Source organism: Phocoena sinus, chromosome 9 (genome assembly GCF_008692025.1).
Source record: "Phocoena sinus isolate mPhoSin1 chromosome 9, mPhoSin1.pri, whole genome shotgun sequence".
In the NCBI taxonomy this organism is placed as follows: Eukaryota; Metazoa; Chordata; class Mammalia; order Artiodactyla; family Phocoenidae; genus Phocoena; species Phocoena sinus.
The window spans coordinates 6,765,904-6,775,532 of record NC_045771.1 but is presented as its reverse complement, the minus strand read 5'-3'; the positions used below and the strand labels follow the sequence as shown (position 1 = coordinate 6,775,532).

Here is a 9,629-nt window from a genome sequence, read left to right as displayed (position 1 = left end):
TTAAAACAAGGAGAGAAAAATAAATTTATTAGTCGGAAAACTTAAGAGGCGAACCGGGGCCGGCGAATGGAAGGAGCCTTTGAATGGCGCCCCCATGTGGCCGTGAGGATGCATTTCCTTTGAGAATTTCCTCTAAGTGGGACTCTGCTGAAGAGGGACCTGCGCACCACGTGCTCTGTACTCTGCTGGGCTTCGGGTCTGGCCGCCGGGGTCTTAAGGTGCCCTTTGTTTTCGCTTCATCAGCCTGGGCTGAACGTACAGCAAGGGCGTCATCCCGGATGCGTTCTTTGGGTATGAAAGTGGACTCTCCCCAGGCATGGTGGTGGGGCGACGCTGTACTCACACGGTTGCGAGAGGTCTGTTCCGAGTGCCTGATTTTCTTTTTCTCACGGATGCTAGCCCAGCTGTTTTCTCATGTCCCCTCCGCCCCACACCCAGCTCTCCGGGATTGCCTCTCAAATGTGGGGTTGAGGGTAGGGGATAGGGATTTCCCGATTGGAGCCCCTGCACCCTTTTGCCTTTTGGAGGAAACTCCTGAGCACGCACAGTCGACCCTTCCACTACAGGAGAATGTTCTGGAATCTGCCCCGAGGTCCTTTACCTCCCCCCCCCGCCAGCTCTTCTTCCACGTGATCTCTCCTTCCCAAATAACACATCTCCTCTACCAAGGGTGGACCCCTGTTTTGTGGGCCTGAAGCTTGTACAATTTGGGGAATATTGAGAAAAAAACCTTCACAAAATTACAATTTTAAAAAATTCGGTACAGAGCTGGTACAAGGGATGGTCTCTGAAACTCTTATCTAAGTCAGTTTTTACAATGATGGTCATAAAATGAAGATTTTTATATTTCTACCCTTTTTACATTTATTGGTTGATTTGTTGGTAAAGATTTTGTAAAGCTTTCCTTTCTCTACCTAAAAATTTTTTTTAAAAAAACCTACTAACATGGATTCATGGATTCTCTAATTTAATGAGCTATAACACATTCCTCCATTTGTTTTGATGCTCAGATTGTCCCAAATTTAGCTAGCGGTGAGCCTCTTCAAGCTGGCCCTGTGTTCTGTTGACACGTTCCCATCAGTTTTTGAGCACGTTCCTACTGTCTGGCACAAAATGTTCCATGGTTCACATTTTAGGTTTCTTACCCAGCTGTGGAATCAGCCAAATCTCCAAGTTTCTGGTTCTTTTTTTTTTTTCTTAATTAATTAATTTATTTGTGGCTGCGTTGGGTCTTCGTTGCTGCATGCAGGCTTTCTCTAGTTGCCGCGAGCGGGGGCTACTCTTCATTGCGGTGCACACGCTTCTCACTGCGGTGGCTTCTCTTATTGCCGAGCATGGGCTCTAGGCATGTGGGCTTCAGTACTTGTGGCACACGGGCTCAGGAGTTGTGGCTCATGGACTCTAGAGCGCAGGCTCAGGAGTTGTGGCGCTCAGGCTTTGTTGCTCCACAGCATGTGGGATCTTCCCGGACCAGGGCTCGAACCCGTGTCCCTTGCATTGGCAGGAGGATTCTTAACCACTGCACCACCTGGAAGTCCCTCTGGTTCTTTTAAATGGTATTTAATAACCACGATATGGGCATTAGGAGTGCTCATTGCAACTGAGATGTTGTTTCTAGAACCTTTTCAGAGGGCAGAGTCAGAAAATGTACGTGTGTACTTGTGTGTGTGTGTGTGTGTATGTGTGCTGTGTGATTGTGTATTCACACAGCTACTTATGATTCCAGTCCAACTCCACAATTCTTCCTTGCCTATCTTCATTCCATATTTATACCTCCTGTCTCCCACAATTAGAACTCTGGTTCCCCCAAATATCAGTATATTTACTCAAGTTCTCAAAAACGTAAGTTTTGTGGGGGACTTCCCTGGTGGTCCAGTGCATAAGGCTCCACACTCCCAATGCAGGGGGACTGGGTTCCATCCCTGGTCAGGGAACTAGATCCCGCATGCGTGCCGCAACTAAGAGTTCACGTGCTGCAACTATGAGCCCGCATGCCGCAACTAAAGATCCTGCATGCTGCAACGAAGACCCCATGTGCTGTAACTAAAACCCGAGACAGCCAAAATAAATAAATAAATATTAAAAACAAAACCATACGTTTTGTAAGTTACACCAAAACAGCTTCCTAGGTAAAGTTCAGTATCTATTTCTCCCCTTAGAATATATACCACTAAGGGTGTTTTCTTCTTTGTGGTCATGTTACCGATGTGATATAACATTAGGTTTTGGGGTTTTGTTTATATTTATTTTCAGCTTCACCTCTTCATAATTGAGTTATTTTTTTGAAATGTAAAACAATTCAAAAGTCAAGGCTATATAAAATTGTACACTCAGGGAAGACCGATTCTCTACTCCATCCCTTATATCTCATTTCCATCCACCTCTGAATAATGTTCTATTTCTTGATCTGGGTGTGAGATTACACAGGTATATTATTTTTTATTATTCATAAGGCTGAATGATTCATGCAGTTTCATACACGCATGAAAAAGTGAAAAAAAATAAACGCAGTGAGATGAGCCAGTCAGTATTCATCAGAGAAGCAGAATCACTATAAGTATTACTGAACAATAACAATTATTATGGAAATAAGACCTTACACAATTATATCATGAGCTGGGAGAAGTAACAGTCCAGAAGGGGGAGTTGGAGGATCAAAGAACAGTCACTTATGAGCCTCCCTAAAGCAAGGCAAGGTGGAAAAGTCGGAGGTGAAGAGGGATCTGGGAAGCCAAGCATATCCCACCCCTGGAGGGGAATCGTGAAGGGGCTGGTGAAAAAGTTGATAGGAAATCAACACTTCTGCTTAGTTACTACTTCTCTAGGTCCTCAGCCAAATATCTGGTGGTGGCACTGGGGCTCCTGTTGATGGACACGCAGTTGGGAAGAGAAGCTGGACATGACGGGGGTGGTTGCAGATAGGCTGGGATCTGTTGGTGTCAGTGTCTGGCTGTCACACACCCAACTGCAACAACTTTCAGAGAGCAGTGTCTGCTGCTTCACTTCCACCTCCCAAATATCATGCGAATTCTCATTTGGGCCAACTCTAACTCTAACCTCTACGAGGAAATGATTCTGGGGAAGTAGTTCCAGCTATTCCAAGCATAGGTGAAGGCGTTCAATATCATTAGTCCTCACAGAAATGCAAATTAAAACCACAATGAGATTAAAACCCCCTCCTACAATTGCACACCCCTTCGAAGATCTAAAACTAAAAAGACTGACCCTACCAAGTGTTGACAAGGACATGGAGCAACTGCCGGTGGGAATACACTCTTGGTTGAACGTAAAATGTTACAATCACTTTGATCCAGCTGTTCTACTTGCAGATATTTACCCAAGAGAAGTGAAAGCATGTATCCAAAGATTTGTATGTGAATGTCATAGCAGCTTGATTTGTCATAGCCAAATACTGGAAGTAACACAAATGACCATTAACGGGTGAGCGGTGAGTGGGTAAACAAAACTTAATATATATATATATATCCATACCGTAGAATACTACTGAGTAGTAAAAAGGAGTGAACTATTGATACATGCAACAACATGGGCAAATCCGAAAACAGTTATATCGAGTGAAAGAAGCAAGAGAGAAAGAGTGCATATTGTATAATTCCACTTTTATAACCTACTAGAAAATGCAAAGTAATCTATAATAATGGAAAGCAGATCAGAACTTGCTTTGTTCTGCTTGCTCCTGTCAGTGTAGCCCTAGCCATGTCCCTCCACACTGGCAGCATTGGTTTTCATTCCCAGCTTTCGTTTGGCACTCCTAGGACCAGCCTTACCGTCAGTGCTCTGTCTCTGGGAGACCAGCCTTCTGAGTTCCCGAGGTACCAGCACCAGCTGGGCAGCACCACATCCTCACAAGTCTGAGTCCCAACTCTTCAGAGCCCCTCCCTCCAGCTTCTGCATTCTGATAACTGCAACCTCTTTCCTTCTTCTGTCAGCACAGGGAGTGAGAGGTGCTTCCTGGAGTTATTATCTCTGCATTACCTTGCAGTTCTCTCTTTGCTGTTTTATTTCCTCCGCACCTATTTAACCAATTCCCTGTATTAAATTCTCTCTGTTGAACTGCCTAGTGTACTTTCTATTTTCTGACAATATCTTGACTGACACATGATTGACAAATCTCTTTTTCTGATCTATGACTCATCTTTCCACTTTCTGTCTGGAGACTTTTAGTACACAAAAGTTCTTAATTTCAATGAACTAGAATATATCAATCCTTTTCTTTATGGTGTTTATATGTGTCATGATTAAGAAATCCTTCTCCTACTCCAAAGTCATAAAGGTTCTCTCTTATATTTTAAAAGTTTGAAGATTTGTCTGTTATATTTAAGTCTTGAATCCTCCTGGAATTTATTTTGTGTATGGATATCCAATTGTCTTAGCACCATTTATCAGCAAGTCCACCCCCTTCCCCTCTGCCCTACGATGCCACCTCTCTCATATATCAGTTTCTTTCTATAGATAGGTCCATTTCTGGGATCTCTATTCTGCCTTATGGTTATTTGTCTATCCTTGTGCCAACACTACACTGTCTTACAGCCTTAAACTGTAAAAACTTCATATCTGATAGGACTAATTTCCTTGTCCAGCTCTCATTCTTCAGGAAAACACTAGCTATTCCCAGCTCTTTCTTTTCCCACATAACTTTTAACATCAGTGTGTCAAAGACTATAAAAATCACAACCGGGATTTTGACTGCAATTACATTAAACCTATAGGCTAATTTGGGAAGCATTAACATCTTTACAAAATTGTTATTTTGTCCTACCCCAAAACAGAGCCTATCTCTTCATTTAGGTCCCCTTCAGTGTCTTTCAGTGAAGCTTTTAAAATATTTTAAATAAAGGTTCTGTACAGCTTATATTTATTCCTAGGGATCTTGCATTTTTAATACTACTTTTAGTGACATACTTTAAAAGATTTTATTTCTAACACTTCATTATTGTGTATAGGAATTGATTTTTAATAACTTTATCTTGCAATGTATTAAACTTGATAGTTCAAATGATTTGTAGGTGATTTTGTGTTTTCTATTGAGGTAATCATACTATCTATGAACAATAGGTGTTTTGTTCCTCCTGTTCCACTTTTTTAAATCTTAATACATTGCCTCTGGTTTTAGGTACAATGTTAAATGGAAACAACGCTAACAGACATGCTTACCTTGTTTCCAGTTCTCAAGAGAAGCCTTATGATGTTGACCACTGGGTGTGACGATTGGTGGAGGTGTGTTTATTTGTTTTAGAGACGCCCTGCTGGATATTTTTTGAGTCCTGTTTGTTTGTTTTTTTCTAAAGATGTAATTAATTAATTAATTTATTTATTGGCCCTGCCACACTTCTTGCAGGATCTTAGTTCCCCGACTGGGGATTGAACCCGGGCCCAGGCAGTAAAAGCGCTGAGTCCTAACCACTGGGCAGCCAAGTATTTCCTGAGTCCTTTTTTTTTTTTTTTTTTGCGTGCGGACCTCTCACTGTTGTGGCCTCTCCCGTTGCGGAGCACAGGCTCTGGACGCACAGGCTCAGCAGCCATGGCTCACGGGCCCAGGCGCTCCGTAGCATGTGGGATCTTCCCGGATCGGGGCACGAACCTGTGTCCCCTGCATTGGCAGGCGGACTCTCAACCAGGGAAGCCCATGAGTCCTTTTTCTAACAAGAGAAGTTTTTATATGGGTATTCTTCTAAGTCTTTCCATGTTTTTAAACTTTTCAGTAAGAGAGGGGAACATTCTAAGGGAGCCAGAAGACTGATGAGGGAGAATAGCTGGTGAACAAGTTTCATGAAGTGTGAACTGGCTCATCTCTGGCAAGAAGGAGTCGAACCCAAACGCAGGGGCATGTATTTGCACAAGTTTGGAGAAACAGATGTGAAAATACCAGAAGTGTTCATTTGGCTGGTGGTATCTGAGATATTTTGCATTTATTCCATACTTAGGTATCTTTGCTAATTTTGCTATCTTTACTTCCATCCAACAAATATTTATTGCAGACCTACTTTCATGCTCAATGTTGTGTTAGTCACTGTAGAAAAATAGAGAGATTACCTTTTTACTTTGCAACAATGTAAATAACGTCACTAAATTAAATGGATGGATGATGGGGGGATATTTCCCTTGTCCAGGGTTTCCTTTGCAAGCCCCTGTACATTCCCAACGTTGGTCTCCTGGACACGGATATAACAGGCACTTTCACCACCTTTGGGCAGTTGTCTTTACTCTACACTTTTGAGGTCTACATGCCCTTTAGATCTCCGGGTGGTGTTGGCCAGGGGCTAGGTTCACTCCTTAGAAGCGCAGTGCTATGCCTCAGGCCAGGGGTTCATCCAGCAGAGGCATCCCAGGTCCTGATTCTCAGGGAAGTCCCTGCTGCTCCAGCTGTGCTGACCTTCTGGATTGAGGCCCCTTGGGACAGCTGGGACAGCTTCCTGGGCCCCAGGATGAGGGTTGTGGCCTCTTCGGCAAAAAATTCAAGTAATTTGTCTGGATTCAGTCAAGACCCTGCCAAAAGCCAAGAAGTAGCTGTGATGAGAGGAAAGAAGAGCAGAGAGGATGATTCGGGTAATGGAGCCCCCAGTCCATCCTGCAGGATAGCAGTGAGGGTGGAGAAGAGAGAGCCACAGGCAAGTTGAAAGCAGATGGAGCTTGCTGAGGGAGGAAGGAAGCAGGGGTGGTCCAGCTCTTAGCAACCAGCAGGTGCCTGCCAAGTGGTACCAAGAAAAATGAGACTGCAAGATTGTGAGCAGAGAAGGTTTCTGGGGGCCAAAATTGGGAGGGGGATCTATGGGGAAGAAGAAGCTAGCTTTCTGTAAGGCAAAATTCCCCTATCTCCAGAACTTTCTGAGAATCAATAGAAATTTCCGTGCACAGTGGGTGTGGGCATCTCAACACAGGTGAAAGGGTATTTATTAGATACTCTTAACAAGCAGGGGGATATAGCTCAGTGGTAGAGCATTTGACTGCAGATCAAGAGGTCCCTGGTTCAAATCCAGGTGTCCCCTGAAATAAGCTTTGTTTCAGTACCTACACCAAATGGCACCTTCAGGTGGGCTCTTACTCGGCAGATTGAGGGGTGCAATAATTGGTAAAGGAGGTGGGGGGGGCGGGTAAGAAGGAAGCTTGTCTAGCTCATCTCCTGGGCGGGGGCAATGGAAAGTCCTAGAACCAGAAATGTGTGTCCAGCCAAGATCATGTGGACTCAAGGCTCACCCAAGCACTAGAACTACCTGGGATTGTGGGAATGTAAACATACACTTTCCCTGGGCCCCCTCTCCAGAGATTCAGGTTTTGTTAGGCCTGCAAAGTTTTGCTTTTCAACAGCACGCCTCCTTCTTTTCGTCCACTCATATCACAGAAGCATTAGATGATTTTCCCGCTGCCACATTAGGCATCTGCCGATCTGGGTCATTCTAAAAGCCCTTCTAGGAGAACATCAGTGGCTTTAGATGCCTTGCCATGAATCGGGGGGAGGAGAAGCTGCAGGGCTGCCAGGTGGGAGGGGGTCCAGGCTTGGGGGAAGGAGAAGGTGAGAGGGAACGGGTTTAGCCTGCAGTGGAGCTGTCCTCATGGGCGGATGGAAAATACACAGAAGTGCTGGTGAGGCTACACCGGTGCTTATTAGACAGTTAGAGCAAGCCTGCGCGGTTGAACCACACTGACCCCATCTCGGCAGCTTCATCTCAGGCCGGCAGTCCTACCCCCTCCCCTTCTGCATGACTGAACTTCAGCCTACTCGACAAGGAATGCACCCAAGACAGGTGAGTTCCTTATCGCCTTTTACCCTTAGCCTTCATCTGAGGTGAACACTGGAAGAGTGCCTTTTGTTAACCCAGGTGGTCAATGGTCATGAGATCCCCAGGGGGAGGAACAAACCCTGGTTCCCGTCAGTGTGGACATTCTTCTGCCTCAGTAGTGGGGTTTCAGCTTTGGGCCCTTTAAATCCCCCTGTACCCCTGCGGGCGGTGCAGAGCGCAGCTGCCAATGCTTCAGGATTGCCGTCCGCCAGATCCTACCCTATGTAAGTTATCCACAATAAACTTTGTGTTTGTACTTTATGGAGTCGCCTGCTTCGTGTTTCAGTCTTAAAGTTCCTTCTTGGTTAGAAGGATATTATTCAACATCTCCACCTTCCAACAACACCCTTTCAGGTTTCTACGATTGAAGAAATGCCTTTTTACCTCTGGGCCCTGTGGATTGAGTCTTCGTAGGACAGAAGAGAGGTTGGACAGTTTAGATCTTTGCCAGAAAGCCTCTCTAGCTTCTTGCAGCCCCAGGTGAACTTCTCCAGGGCTGACCCAACCCCGATCCCCATTAACACTTACCTTTAGAGCCTTGCAGATGTCACCTTTCCCATGGGCACGTCCCACCTCACCATGCACAGGCACCACCGTTGGGGGCAATGGGAGCTTTGATGCCTCTTGTATGCTCCGCCCATTACGGAGCACAGGGCAGTGCTTGCAGGAGGCCCCCAGGGCTCCAGTCTCTCCGTCCTGGGCTGCTTCAGCAGGGTCAGCACAGAGCAAAGGATCTAAAGAAAAGGCAGTGAGGGGGCTGTTTGCGGAGCTTGCTGACTGCCGGCGACTGGCCGCTACATACTAGGGGCTTCAAGCCACTTTCAATCGTGAGGCCGTGTGCCACGTCTAGGGGCTACTTCCCTGTCCCCTGCATTCACGCAAGGACCTCAGTCACCAGCCTTGAACAGGGACCCTGAAAATGCACCGTGGACGTCTGCTTCCGGTCTGAGCAGCAGAGACTCACAGAGCCCATGGGGATGAGTGAGCTGTAGCATGTTTCCTCAGGAAGATGAACCAGGTGACCTGCTTTAGAGAGTCTTTCAGTGCTGACCATGGAATATTGGAGGAAGGCTGGCAAAGGCAGTGGTCTCCGTTCTGTTCTCATTGGTGCTCAGTTATTCTTTGTGGCAGCATCTAGATGGTGGACCAGTTGTCTCTTGCAGGAGCTCCTATTTCAGGTCAATAAACCCACATCGTGACCATATGGGGGCGCTTCTGGCTAGTTCACTCCTGCAGTCCACAGACTTCAGGGTATGAGTTTACTGCACTGTTTTATTCCACTTGAAATTCTTATTCTGAATGTCAGGGGACTTCTCACTCCACTCAACCTCTTCATACCCTCAAAAACAATAGTTAAAAGCAAAGAGCTGAAGTCAATCCTGCATCATCCCTGGCAGGTTTTCTCCTCCAAAGCAAGGGAATAATAATAGCCAATAATAATATAGTCGTAGTTGCAATAATAGTTGCAATCCGCTTACTTAGATAAAATATTAGCCTAAGAGACATGAGGTTATCACCAACTTCAGGAAAATTAAAAAGATCCAGGTTAGGGACTCGGAAGCTCACCAACCTCCCCAGCTGTCCCCACCAGCACCCTGGGGCTTAATGCACAGATACAAAGCTGAAGAGACACGCTCTGGTGTACGTACTGCATGTGTTTCCAAAGAGGTTGGGCAGGATCTCTTCAATTTGCTGTTTTGTAGTGCAGAACAAGAGGAAAACAGACAAATAAATTCTAAAGGCCCTTCCAGTAGTGAATGTCAATGCTCCTCCAGGCTGCTGCTGTCACCATACACTGAGGAAAAGGGGGAGATGCAGGCATGTGAAGGC

The 9,629-nt window shown here is 45.5% G+C and overlaps 1 non-coding gene across 1 annotated transcript; it reads left to right on the top strand.

The window, feature by feature from the left end:
- The first annotated feature begins 6,935 nt into the window (after positions 1 to 6,935).
- TRNAC-GCA lies at positions 6,936 to 7,007 on the top strand. Its single transcript has one exon. It is a non-coding gene; the product is annotated as a tRNA-Cys (tRNA).
- Positions 7,008 to 9,629: the final 2,622 nt, after the last annotated feature.